We start from the raw sequence: 13405 nt of genomic DNA, 5'->3' as shown, positions 1-13405 counted from the left end.
AATCTAGTCTTTAAGCGATGGTAAATCTCCGGAGCGGTGAGCATTTGTAGGGCCTCCCAAGAGAAGCCCAAGGAAAAGATCTTTTTTTCAATATGTAGCCACCATTTTGAAAGCTGAAGCTCTCTCATTTCTAACTGGGACAAACTGTTAGGGTCAGTGGAGAAACAAAGACGCAGCCAAAACTTAAAAGTTACAACCCATGTCCTTGTTTCTAATAAATGTTGCCCTGATTCCAAACAAAGAACACCATAGGGGACACAATGTGGGGTGCCAAAGATCTTATATAGGAAATTGGATTGGATGCGTTCCAATTTCTGGTGCCATGCTTGGATCCAGATGGGGATTCCATACAAAAGGTGCTGGGCCACCTTAGCGTTAAACACCTTCAACGCTGCTGGTATGAATCTACCACCATTGATATTAAAGAATTTCAGTACTGCAGCGGATAAATTTTTGCAGGCTTTAAGGGTGTTATCTCTGTGTGTGGTCCAGGTTGACTTATGATGGAATATTATCCCAAGGTATTTGAACAATTTAACTTGCTCGATGTCAGCACCTTGGATAGACCATCTTGAAGGTCTAAAAACATTGGAGAAAACCACAATTTTAGACTTAAATGGGTTAATGACCAACTTGTTGTTTGAACAGTATTCATCACACTTAGTCAGCATGTTTCTGAGACCAGATCTTGTTCTTGATAATAAAACTGCATCATCGGCATAAAGGAGAATAGACAGAGGCACACCGTTCAGATAGGGGCAATGAAAGTTGAAACTATTCAATGTGGGGGCAAGATCATGCAAAAAAAAGATTAAATAGCATGGGTGCTAATACACACCCTTGTTTTACCCCCTGAGAAACTGGTATTTTGGGTGTTAAAGATCCTGATGGTGTACACCTTATCTGGCAGGTGGGATTCCTGTAAAGAGATCTAATTAATAGGAGAAGCCTAGGTTCAACATCAAGCTTCTGCAGTTTAAGCCATAGCAGTGATCTGTCAATAGAGTCAAAAGCCCCCTTAAAGTCAATAAAGGCTGCAAAAAGATTGGATTTTCCTCTATAGAGGTATTTGGACACAAGTGCTTCCAACGTCATACAGTGGTCCAGGGTGGTCTTTTCTTTCGTAAAGCCAATCTGCTCTATTCCAATTGGTCTATTAGTTGAAATCCAATTCAAAAGATGTTTAAGTAATTTTTTTAGTTAAAACAGAGTCTGAAGCTATCCAAACCTGTAACACTTAGGAGCTGAAACAATAGGGCAAGTGTGTATCGCAAAGATGGAAAGAGATACGTGCACGCAGAAACCTCTTACTTTTTATCAGGAACATTAAGGGATGGAAAAATGTATCAGGATGTCAGTCAAGTAAGATTGTTATAGTTATACTGTCATATTTGAAGCACCACAAAATAAAACAACAACAGCATTATAGTTTAATCGAAGTACCAATGATGTGCATACATTTTGTATGGTGAGTGTAAAATGATATGGCAGATGACTTAACTGTTTGTTTTTCAAAATTCTGCACATGAATTTATGCTGGTCTCCAATTATTCCTGTATTTTAAATTATATGCTGTTGAAGGTGCTATTGTTATTTATAAAACAAAAGCATAAAAACACAAGATTCCTACAAAGCTAGAACATTACCCATGATTACTACCTGCATTACAACCCTTATCATATAGAATATTACAGTCACAGAATACAAGCCAAAATATGGAAAAATTGAACAGAACTGCTGAGACTTTGCTCAGAAAACATCTTGGTTATTCGGTGACTAAAATAGTACCTAATACATTAACCAATTTCTACGTAACATAACATAAAGTCAAGGAATGAATTGATTCTTCAAGAAAAGGCACACTAGCATACACACCCCCACCCCCAAAAGCATGTTTTCACATTTGGATGTTATTGATCTATGGGTATTTTCCATATAGTATCTTACTTCAAAAACCCACTAATATTCCCATCACAATTCCCAAAGTGTAACAGACAACACTGTGCTAGTTATACAGGAACTGAAGTTCGTCACACTTGCCTTGCCCATCTAAGAATGTTGAACACATCCCCCACCCCCCACCCCAAATCAACCCACACTAAGAGCAGGATAGGCCATGTTGATCAGAGATGCAATCTTGTCAGAGGCCTTATGATCTGGAATTCAGACTATAATATAGTTCATCTACAATGAACAGGGCATATTTGTGTGCAATAGCAGAGCACCAACCCTAGATCAAAGAGCACTCAGGTCAAGGTGTCTTTCATGTCTGCTGTCCATTTAATACACTTTTCAACATATTTGTGGCATTCAAAGTCCAGTTCATGAACCCTGGTGCACAGTTTGCATCTATGATTGAACCATTTTATTTATTTATTTATTTATTTATTTATTTATTTATTTATTTATTTATTTATTTATTTATTTATTTATTTATTTCGATTTTTATACCGCCCTATCCTCGAGGGGCTCCGGGCAGTGTACAACAAAATTGATACAAATAAGTTAGGGGCAAACCATACAAATAAAACAACAGCAGCCCATAAAACTCCAACATTAAAACATACTGAATTTCATTAAAACAGCGGTGATTTCATAATAAAGGCACCCGAGAATCCTTTCCTTTAAAACCCTCCCCTAGGGAGCAGTCGGACTCCTCCATAGGAGGATAATCTTGATGGAATCGAACAGGGGCGCCATACTCAGCAGCTAGTAGTTCCAAAGGCCCGGCAGAACAACTCGGTCTTACAGGCCCTGCGGAACTCACCGAGATCCCGCAGGGCCCGGACAGCTGGAGGGAGAGTGTTCCACCAGGCCGGGGTTCCTGGAGACAGCTGGAGGGAGAGTGTTCCACCAGCCCACGTGGAGGCTAGCCACATCACGGAGGGGCCGGGGACTACCCAGTAAATTCGCCTCTGCTGAGCGTAGTGGGCGAGTGGGGACATATGGGGTAATGTGGTCCCGAAGGTACAAGGGTCCCAGGCCATGTAAGACCTTAAAGGTCACAACCCAAACCTTGAAAATGATTCGGAATTCCACCGGAAGCCAGCGCAGCTGGCGCAACACAGGCTGAATGTGATCACAAAAGGCGCCCCCTGTGAGCAAGCGTGCCACTGCATGCTGGACCAGTTTCAATTTCCAAATCAAATGCAAGGGGAGGCCCGTGTAGAGTGAGTTACAATAGTCTAACCTGGAGGTGACTGTTGCATGGATCACTGTGGCCAGGTCTGCTTGGGAGAGGAAGGGGGCCAGCCGTCGGGCCTGACGGAGATGGAAAAATGCAGTCTGGGTTACATGGGCCACCTCCATTGAAAGAGACGAATCCAGGTGGACCCCCAGACTGCGAATGGAGGAGGCCGGCGCCAAAATGGCCTCCTCCCTCCCTTACATTTTATGTAAGATAATAAATTTGCATACAAGAATCCATAAATCTGCAATTATTGATGTCATGCAAATGAGGACAGGGCTTCTCTACCTTTGGTAGTTATGCTGCAGTGGTCCAAATAGTGGAAATTCCTTGTACTATGAAATGACTAAAGATCCAGCACCCTTACCATCTTTTGAATCTGATTATCCGAATATACAACTTTTGTGCCCATCATCTGTAACTATCAGTAATTATCAGTAATAAGTATTCATATAAATATGGACCATTTACCTTAGGCAGCATATTTCAGTAGACTAGTCTCTACTGTTGTGTAATCAAGAACTAGTGGAACCATCCCCATAACCTGTACTGCAGGGGACTCAGGTGCTGAAACAGCACCCCCAGTCTCACAAATCAGGGTTGCTGTGGTTCAGATTCACTAGATCAGCCAGCTGTAGTGAGAAAATAATAACAAATGTGTTGCTAACAGAAACAATGGGGAGTTGCCTAGCAGGCCTGTGCCAGCTTCCTTCTCTTTCATTCCAGGCATTGCATGTTCATAATTAGCTTCATGCCACTGAGACCATTTGGATCTGAGGAGCCACCACCAATGTAAGGGACTTTCAAATGCAAATGATCCCCTAAGGCACCTTAGCCACTGATTTTAAATTTCCTATTCTTCTCTGTTACACTTGTTCCCCCCCCCCGCCCCCGACCTAGTTTTTGGCTGTCCCTATCAGCAATATGACCTCAAGTGTGGAAGGTTAGCCAAATGAGGGAATTCACCCGCCTAGATAGGCTAGATTCTTGTGAACTAATAACATGCTGCAGAGTTTTCTGACTGGCAATAAATAAAGAAAATACTGATACCAGAAATTAATCTCTGTTACTACATGCCATGTGCCAGGGGAAAAAAAGTTCCTGTTCACAGGTGATGCAAGTTAATTACCACACTGTCACCAGACATTATGCGCTTCCTGTCAAGCTCTTATGACAGGTCTTGGTATCTTGAGTCCTCATTCCAGTTGGTAGTGAATGGCAGTGCCTGGCTGTGTGATACTCCTGTCATGTCATCCTGTGACGAGTCTGTAATGAACTTGGGTGAGTGCTGATCCCCACGAATGATGCCAATAAAGTTACTTTATTCAAAGTACCTGTTGTTAGAGTTACACATTAGGTATTCTAGGGAGAGATGCTGGCAAATCTGAAATGAATATTCTCCATAGGAAGCCAGCATTCCTGCATGCTAATCAGCCAAGAGTGTGTATGCAGCATATGCTACAGGGCAGGAGCAATGTATTGCTATTGTGCCACAGCCTTAGAGAAACCACACCGTAGAACAAACTTAACATATATATACATATATATTTTAAATGATTGTTAATATTTAACACATTTGCATCTAGTGACTCCGATCATTTTTCTTATCACTGCCAAATGTTTGGTGATGGTATGATCCCAGTTCCCTGAAATAGGACAACCTAATTTGCATATCATACACATTGTTTACTGATTATGCAAATTGGGCATTAATTTGGGCTTTTTCTACAATTTCAGTGTGCTTGCTCTTTTTTCTTACTGCAGAAGTGGAGAAAACAGCAATGGGAGGATCCCTGACCGTGTAGTCCCTAATCAGTTCTGCTTATATTTTTATTCCCTGAATTGGAGAAAATTGTAAAGGGGAGGAGGGGAGAACTGTGGCAAGAAAGAACAGAAGTTCCAAATATGAGGACAGTTCCTTGTATGAATGTTCCTTGTATGAATGTTACCACATCTTGGTGTGTGTATGTATTTCAGATTTCAACTTCTTGGCATTTTTTTGTACAAAACCTCCTCTTTTAGCATGTAGAGTTTTACCATGGTTAGATGGAAATAGAACAGCTTTGAAGTTGGTAGGAGTACTATTTAGTCTGCTGTCTTACGTACACATATTTGAGAGTAAGATACTGATTTAAAATAGGTAGACATCAGTCTTGGCTTGTTATTTTAGATGAGTAATGTTCTTCCATTTTTACTCAGAAGCCAGGCTTACTAAGATAAGATACTCTCAGGTATAAGTTCATAGCTTGAGTTGGCAGTAATTGAGCTGATCGGTACACTCTTTAGTACATCCAAAATAAAAATGGCAAACACAGTAGTGCTGTGGTCCATGCATAAACACCATAGATGTTCCATGTCTACTTTTAATCCCAATAGTTCTTGGTACATACAACACATCTCACAAAAAATAATCTGCTGGGAATACTGAGAGAAATAAACTGTGAAGATAAAAGTGAACTTTTGGGGGGGGGAAGGGGGGGCAAAGTTTTTAAAGCCCTTTGGCCAAATTCTATCATAGAGAGTATTTGCACATGTTGGTGAGGGGTGAACTCCTGACCATAGGAAATAATACAACATCACATCCACTGAATCGTCCACCTAATTTCTTCAGCAAGATTCTCTAAGGCCGTTTCCGCACGGGCGGAAAATGACGGCCTGGAGACGGTAAAAACGCCGTCTCCAGGCTGCCATTCGCACGGGCGGCGCAGCTGCAGCGCAGCCGCGCCGCCCCCACGCCGCCCGGCTGGCCCGCAGCCGGCGTATTCCGAGAACGCTAAGAAGCGTTCTTGTTGGAATATGCCGCCGTGAAGCCGCTGCCGAGCGAACGGCAGCGGCTTCACAGCACCTCCCCGACCCGGCACTCACCTTGTCCCTGGGCCTCCGGCGCGTCGCTGAGGCCTGGGGACACGCCCCCCTGCCCTGTGCCGCTCGAGCAGGCGCGCAGGGCCAGGGGGGCGTGTCCCCAGGCCTCAGCAACACGCCGGAGGCCCAGGGACAAGCCGGGTCGTGTGGGCGCCGGTGCTCCGCGGCGCCGGCTGCCTGCCTCTTCCCGGGACCATCCGTGCGGATGGTCCCAGCGTCTTCGGGTTGGCGCGAGAAGCGCCGACCCAGCCGTTTCCGCCGCCGTGCGGAAACGGCCTATCTCAGAGCATCATCCTTTGACTGAAAGACATGACTAATTCTGGTGAGGCCTTAGGGCCGCCAACTTTTTAGCAGGGTTCCTATGCAATAGTTTCCTATCTTGTAGTTATCAAATAGGTAAACTTTTTCCTTCGAGAAGATGAGGGAAGTGTCACTGCTACAAATTGATTTTTATTCTGCTTTTCATTCGAAGAGTTCAGAATGCCATTCAGGATTTTTTCCCTGTTTTTCTCTCACAACCCTGTGGGGTAGGTTAGGCTGAGATATAAATGACTAGCCCAGGAAGTTTCATAGCAGAGTGTGAAATTAAATCCAGAGCTCTGTGGTCCTAGTCCAACACTCCAACTACTATATCACACTGATTCTCTGTAGATACAACTGCTCATTTTAAATTCACAGGAGTCCTACCAGAGAAATAAAAGGTCTATGAAGATCTTTACATGAGATTTCCACTACAGTTACAGAGAAAACATAGTAAACCTGAAAATTCATTCCCATTGTCCATATTTATGAAGCCTTGAGAGAAGAAGAATTTGTCCTTGAAAAACAGAGATGTTCTAGTGGTTACATCTCTAGGGTTGCTTGTGGAAGAACCATCTCAAATTCATCTTCTGGTCTGGAATTCAGTAATACCATTAGTCAGAGGAACAAAAGAAATGGAAGGTCATCAGACTAACACAAATCAGTTTGTGTAGTAAGAGATATACTATCAAGTTCCTCAAGCTTAGTAGGTCCAGAGGTAAGATTGCCAACTTTTTTTAAAATGGCAGGGCCACTGTACATAAAACATGAAAAGGGTTTGTCAAGTTACAGTCAGCCAGGCTATTGGGCATAGAACTCAGGAAGGAATTCTCTTTAAAAAAAATTTTGCTTTGGAATCTTGTGCTTCAGACTTCTCTTTGTTGTCTGTCAAGAGAAGGATGCAGAAGTAATCTCCGTATGAGAAGGTCATTGCACAGTTAACTATAATATTATTAGATCTTATGGAATAGACAAGCCGGCATCAGAAGAGGTTAATTGCATACCAGCAAACTAGAGAATAGGCACTAAGATTAAAAGACTATCTTTAGTACAGAGCATCCCATATCTCCATCAGTTTGAACTAGTGTATTTCACCTCAAGTTGCTACCTAGCCACTCTTTTTGTTTCATCTAAATCCAGCCATCAGATGAAGTGATAGGTGTATTTCCAGTGGGCATGCAAATGCATGGACACATTTTTGCCATGTAGAGCTCTATTGGGGAGGTATAGATGCATCTCACTCTGGGATCCTTCTCATAAAAATAGAAGGATACATAAACATGTGTCCCTTTTTTATCTGTGAAACATTGGAAGGCATATGTAGGCTACAAGAAACCAGTCTGGTGCTTCAGAGTTATAATTATTGATAAAATGTTTAAACTGGAAAGAACAAAAGGCTTCCAAATCTAACCTTTGTCTCCAGTGACAAGGGTCTTTAAAAATCAGTCACACAAACCATACCCTGGCAAACAAATAACACACCACAGCAGGCACTTGCCAGGAAAATAATTTCAAACAACCTAGAAACAACTAAACAGAAATTCTGAGGGTTTACTTTTGAGGATGAGAAGACCCTGCAAAAATACATGTATTTGTAAGTGCCATCGAGTCACAGTTCACTTACGGTGACTCTAGCAAGGGGCTTTCATAGAAAATGAGAAGCTGAAATGGTTTGCCATCATCTTCCTCTGCAGAGTCTTTCTTGGCAATTTCCTATCCAAGTAATGATCCTGCTTGGCTTCTACGATGTGATGAGATTAGGCTACACCATGACACCTTCCCTCCCTGCTGTAAAAAACATTATTCTATAACACACAGTACCTCTCCAACTGATCTTAACTACATAGAAACAAGCATTAGTTTTGCATGTTCATGGGTCAATTACAAAACAATAAAAACAATGCTCCTTGACCATTAGTACACTAATGGATGAAAGCTGTATAGCTTAATGCACAACTGGACAGATTACCACCCACACGCTTCCTGTAATATTTCTGTAAGTATAAAAATTACATTTACTTCATTTAAAAAAATCCAGACCAGGTCATTCTTCCAAGCAAGCACTGGGTGATGTGTATCTTTGACTGTGACATGCTACTTAAGGCTGCAGGTGGTGGATAGGATGCTTGACTATACGTCAATATTCTTTTTTTAAAAAAACATGCCAAACAAAACTACTATATCAAGGCTCTACTATAATATATATTGCATTTGAACTTTTATGTATTTCCCCCCGCCCTGCTGGGAGTATGTATGTATGTATGTATGTATGTATGTATGTATGTATGTATGTATGTATGTATGTATTCATTCATTCATTCATTCGTTCATTCATTCATTCATTCATTCATTCATTCATTCAATTTATACCTCACCCTTTCCCAACAAGTTGAGCTTAGGACAACTTCTGACAAAGACACAAGACTACAACGATTAAATATATAAATTCATTAAAACACCAATAATAAAAATATTAAAGATCAGGAGTCAAAATATGGAAGGAAGTAATGTTGTGTGTGTTTGTGTTAAAATCTTTAGATTTTCAAAGCAAAGATTTTCAAAGCAAAGACAACCCTTTACCAGGCAACAAATTTTAGAACATAAATGAAATAAAAAGAAACTGTGTAGGAATCTATCTAGTCCTTTTTAGATAAAGGAGATACTACCTAATTTATCTTCTGTTCAATATCTCTAACTTCAATGAGGTCTCATATTCTGTGGATTAAGAAAATCATCACTCAGAGCTGTAACACTCCTTTCCTAACTTGCACACTCTGCAGTTAACAGCTCAAATACAGTAAACCTCTGAGCTCAATTTCTGTGCTGAAGTAGCAGCGAAGAAAAAACAAACAAACAATGAACAGAATTTCCATTTGGTTGCCAACAAGCATAGCCTGGGTCCCTTCTGACACGATGTTACCCTAAACCTGAGAATAACAAGCTACTGAAAGAAGAATTGACCATAAAGCTTTTCCCTTTTTAAAAACAGGGGTGGAGGAGAGCTGAACTTTTGAAGATCTAAAATGAAAACCCTCTTGAGGTAAATGCTAGTGGATTGAATTTCTGATTACAGCCTCATCATTCTGCTGCCTGCAGTCTTTCCCTCCATTTCATTCAATAGTCTGTCATGCTTGTTACTGGGAAAAGAATTCCCTTCACCCTGACATTTCATATACTTACTGAAATGGCATATAATGAACACTCTACCAACCTGTCAGCTTCTAACAAAATTAACGTTTTTTTATTACACTTAATTATTTTTAACAAGAACGAAGCCTTGTAGCTAGATTCAGCCACATAGGAGATATTTACTGTTGTACAAACATGAAGACTTCTTCTCACAAACCAACCGTGTCCTTACATGACCGTGTCTTCTTTACCCCCTAAGGGGAATCCCAAGAAAAAGAGGTGAGCAAAATTTCTCTGCTTTGCTGATTAGGGTCTGGTGCTCCAAATCAAATAGTATTGTCTTGATGGTACAAAATTTTTAACTAGAAGGCAGCATAGCTAGTGCCTCAAGGGATAAACCCAGGTCCTCAGTTGTGGTTTTGATAGAGGCCCACCAACTGGTAGAACGTACAACTGATTGTATCTGGGTATGAGATTCATATCTTCCTGATGGAAACAGATACGAATCCAAAACTTAAATGTAATACACCATGCCCTTGTTGCAAGCAGGTGTTGACCTGATTCTAGGCATAGTATGGCATAGGGCACTGAACGAGGCAGGCCAAAGATTTTATAAAGAAAGCAGAACTGAACTCGTTCAATGTCTTGCTTCCAGGCTCCTATCCAGAGTAGTATGCCATACAGGAGCTGTTGGCTCACCTTGGCATTAAAGGCCTTCAATGCTGCTGGTATATTCTCATGCCCCATACTATAGAAAAACTGAACAATGGCCGTGATATTTCTCTTACTGGTTGTAACTACCAAGTTCTTATGTGTAGACAGGCTTGTCTTAAAGTGGAAATTTAAGCCAAGGTACTTAAAGTATTTGACCTGTTCTACTAAGTTACCATTGACTACCCATCTGGATGGTCACCAGGTATGGGAGAAGACCAAGACCTTACTTTTAGTGTAGTTGAGGTGTAAATTGTTGCTTGGGTGAGTGCTTGACAGTTAGATCACCAAAATCTACTTGACAGCTTGGCTGATGCAATCCTCCACCTTTCACCTAGTTTCAGTGGGTGATGCAACCATGACTAAGCACATCATGTGTGATTGCATCACTGCTCCCTGATTGGTTGAATGTCTCTATATGTATGCACAGAACAGTTTGGTCTATGCGTGCTTTGGTTATCCAGTTGCGCTGCACTCTGTCAGACTGTTTGTGCTTTGAGCCTGAGGTAAAACCCTTCTGTTCTTTTAAGTGAACAACCTGGGTTCCTGTGTTTTCTTTTCCTCAACTGCTTCTGCTGTTACGACGCTGCTGAGTGGAATCCTTCTCGGGATTATGGGCCCAGCTCCTCGTTACTACGTATTGGTAACAGTGAGTGTACTGCGTGCTGTGTGTGACTCGAGATTATTGCCATGGCTTCCACTATGTCCGGCTTGCTGTTTGAAGGCTGAATGAAACTGCTATGGCTTGGAGCCAGAAAGATGCAAACTATCTCATTCGTGAGGACCTGTGGAATGTTATCTCCCTACCACCCTCAAAAGCGGCCCCTACAGTTGCTGAGCGGCGTGCAGATGAAAAAAGCGATGCGTCTATTGTGCTAACAGTGGAAAACTCACAGTTGTTTATCTGCGAGAAGCTGAGAACTGCAGCCAAAGGCGTGGGGCTGACTTTGAAGAGCATCTATCCAGCATTGAGTCGGCGAGGGCAAGGTCCTCTGAACAACTTTACAATCTCAAACTGAGGCCAGGAGGATCTGTGTTTGAGCATCTGACGAATCTCGTGAACTGTTTGCACAGCTTTCATTGTCCGAGGTTTACAGTTTGAAGACTCCCACAAAGTTTATCTGTTGCTTTTCGTGGATTGGATAGCAGCTGGGACCAGTTGGTATGCAGTTTCCAAGTCGTGAGGTCCTTGTTGACTTTTGGATTCGTCACTGCCAAGCCGCTATACCACCAGAAGCAGGGGGACTACCTGCTTGAGAGCACGGCTGAAATCGCGGGGGGGATTTTTCCTGCTGATTCTGCGTCCCTACTTCCTGTGCTGTGAAAAAAATGTTTTCGTTGTGGGAATCCTGGCCATTTTGCGAGACGCAATACAAATGCAAAGTAGGCATGAGAGAAGAACAAGAAGCCACCTTGAGGCGAGGGCTGACAGACCCAGGAATCACAAGCATCTACTTTCCTGGTAACAAGCAAGGAGAAGGACTCCAACTCACTATGGCTCATTGACTCTGCTTGTTCTGAGCATATAGTGAATAAGGAAAGTCTCCTTACTGACCACGTCGTAACCTGTTATTGACCATGTTTGTTTTAGCTGATGGCACCATAACGAGAGTGCAACTACAAGGATCAACATTTGTTCCTGCTCTAAATGGCTCTCTGGGTAATGTATATTTTTTATTGCCTTCATTTGAATTTTGTTTGTTAAAGCAGCCAAGATTGACAGCTGAGGGTTATGTGGTGGAATTTAGTGGGCAGACCTGTTCGTATTAAAGAAACAAGGAGAGTCTGTGCCACAGGTATGCTGCAGAATAACCTTTATAGCTAAATAACAATGATGTAGGAGATAGCATGGCTAATGCAGTTAACAAACCTATGCATGATGACTGTATTCATTATATGCACCGTGTGCTAGGACATGCCAGTTTCAAAGTGCTAGAAACATGTCCAGGTTGTGTGGTTTTGAAAGCCAGTCCTGTCCTAATTATCTTGATTGTACTGTGTGCAGTAAAGGCCAAAATGAGCATTTCCTTCTGGGGAAAAGCACCAGACAGTCAGATAGGCCATTTGGTTTAATTCATGCAGACCTTTCTGGACCATTTCAACCAGTCAGGGCATGCAAAGTACCACATATGGTTTTGGTGGATGACGCTATAGCAGGTTCACCTATAGTCTTTTCCTGAAATCAAAGCTGAGGCTTAGCCCAAGGTTTAAAGAAATTGGTGGCAATGGTGGAAGACAGTTTTTCATAAATCGACGGACAGGAGGAGAATTTGAGTTCCTGGGTTCTGGGTTCCAGAACTGGTTGAGAAAGAAAGGCATCGTCACAGAAAGACCAACCCTTTCTCTCCTTTTGGCTTGAAGGGTTGCTGAGAATTTGGGGTTCATACTATAAAGCGTATTTGCTTCTGGATGCCAACATGCCTGAACATTTCTGGGCTGGAGGCTGTGAACACTGCCACATACTTGACCAACAGGTATGGTCTTCTAGTGTGAACCAGACTCCTTATTTTTGCTGTACCAGAAAGATCCATCTCTGGATCATTTGCATATCTTTGGCAGTTATGCCAATGTGCTGGTACCTGATGCCCAAAGTAGGAAGGATCAGAGGTGGGTGAGATTGAGGAGGTTTCTTGGTTATGAATCTGAGACAAAAGGTTTTAGTTTTGCATTCCTGAAGGTTGTGATCTCTCGAAAGTGCAAACTTTGAAAAGCATGCAGGATGGGAAACTATCCATGTGCTAACACAGAGGTTTGCTACCTTTCACTCAGCATGAAGGGTTAACAGAACTGCCAGGCAGCAGCCTGCAACAGCCTCAGGTCAACCAACGCTGCTTCCAGTAGTGGCAAGCGTCCAAGAAGAAAGCTGAGGGGGAAGGGGCTGCAAGACAGTGACACTAGCAAAATAGTGAAGAAGATGAGAAACAAATTAAGGTTAGCACCATTGCCTCTGATGGGTCTACAAAAGGGATACCTCCTGACAGGTATGGGTTTTTCTCAAAAAAGCGTCTATGTTTGTCAAGCACAGGTATAAAATTAAGCTCCTATAAAGAGATATTAAAAGCTACCACCAGCTGAAATAGAGCTCTGGCGTGAAGCTATGGCTGAGAGGTATAATACCTTAGTGCAACAACGGGTGTTTACCAAGACTTCTGTTTGCCAGAAGGAGAGGAATTGGGTCAAAGTGGGGTGTTGGCGGAGGAAGAGTTGCCAAATGGT

Source organism: Sphaerodactylus townsendi, linkage group LG08 (assembly GCF_021028975.2).
Source record: "Sphaerodactylus townsendi isolate TG3544 linkage group LG08, MPM_Stown_v2.3, whole genome shotgun sequence".
Classification (NCBI taxonomy): domain Eukaryota; kingdom Metazoa; phylum Chordata; class Lepidosauria; order Squamata; family Sphaerodactylidae; genus Sphaerodactylus; species Sphaerodactylus townsendi.
The sequence above is the reverse complement of the archived record's forward strand: the minus strand, read 5'-3'. Positions refer to the sequence as shown.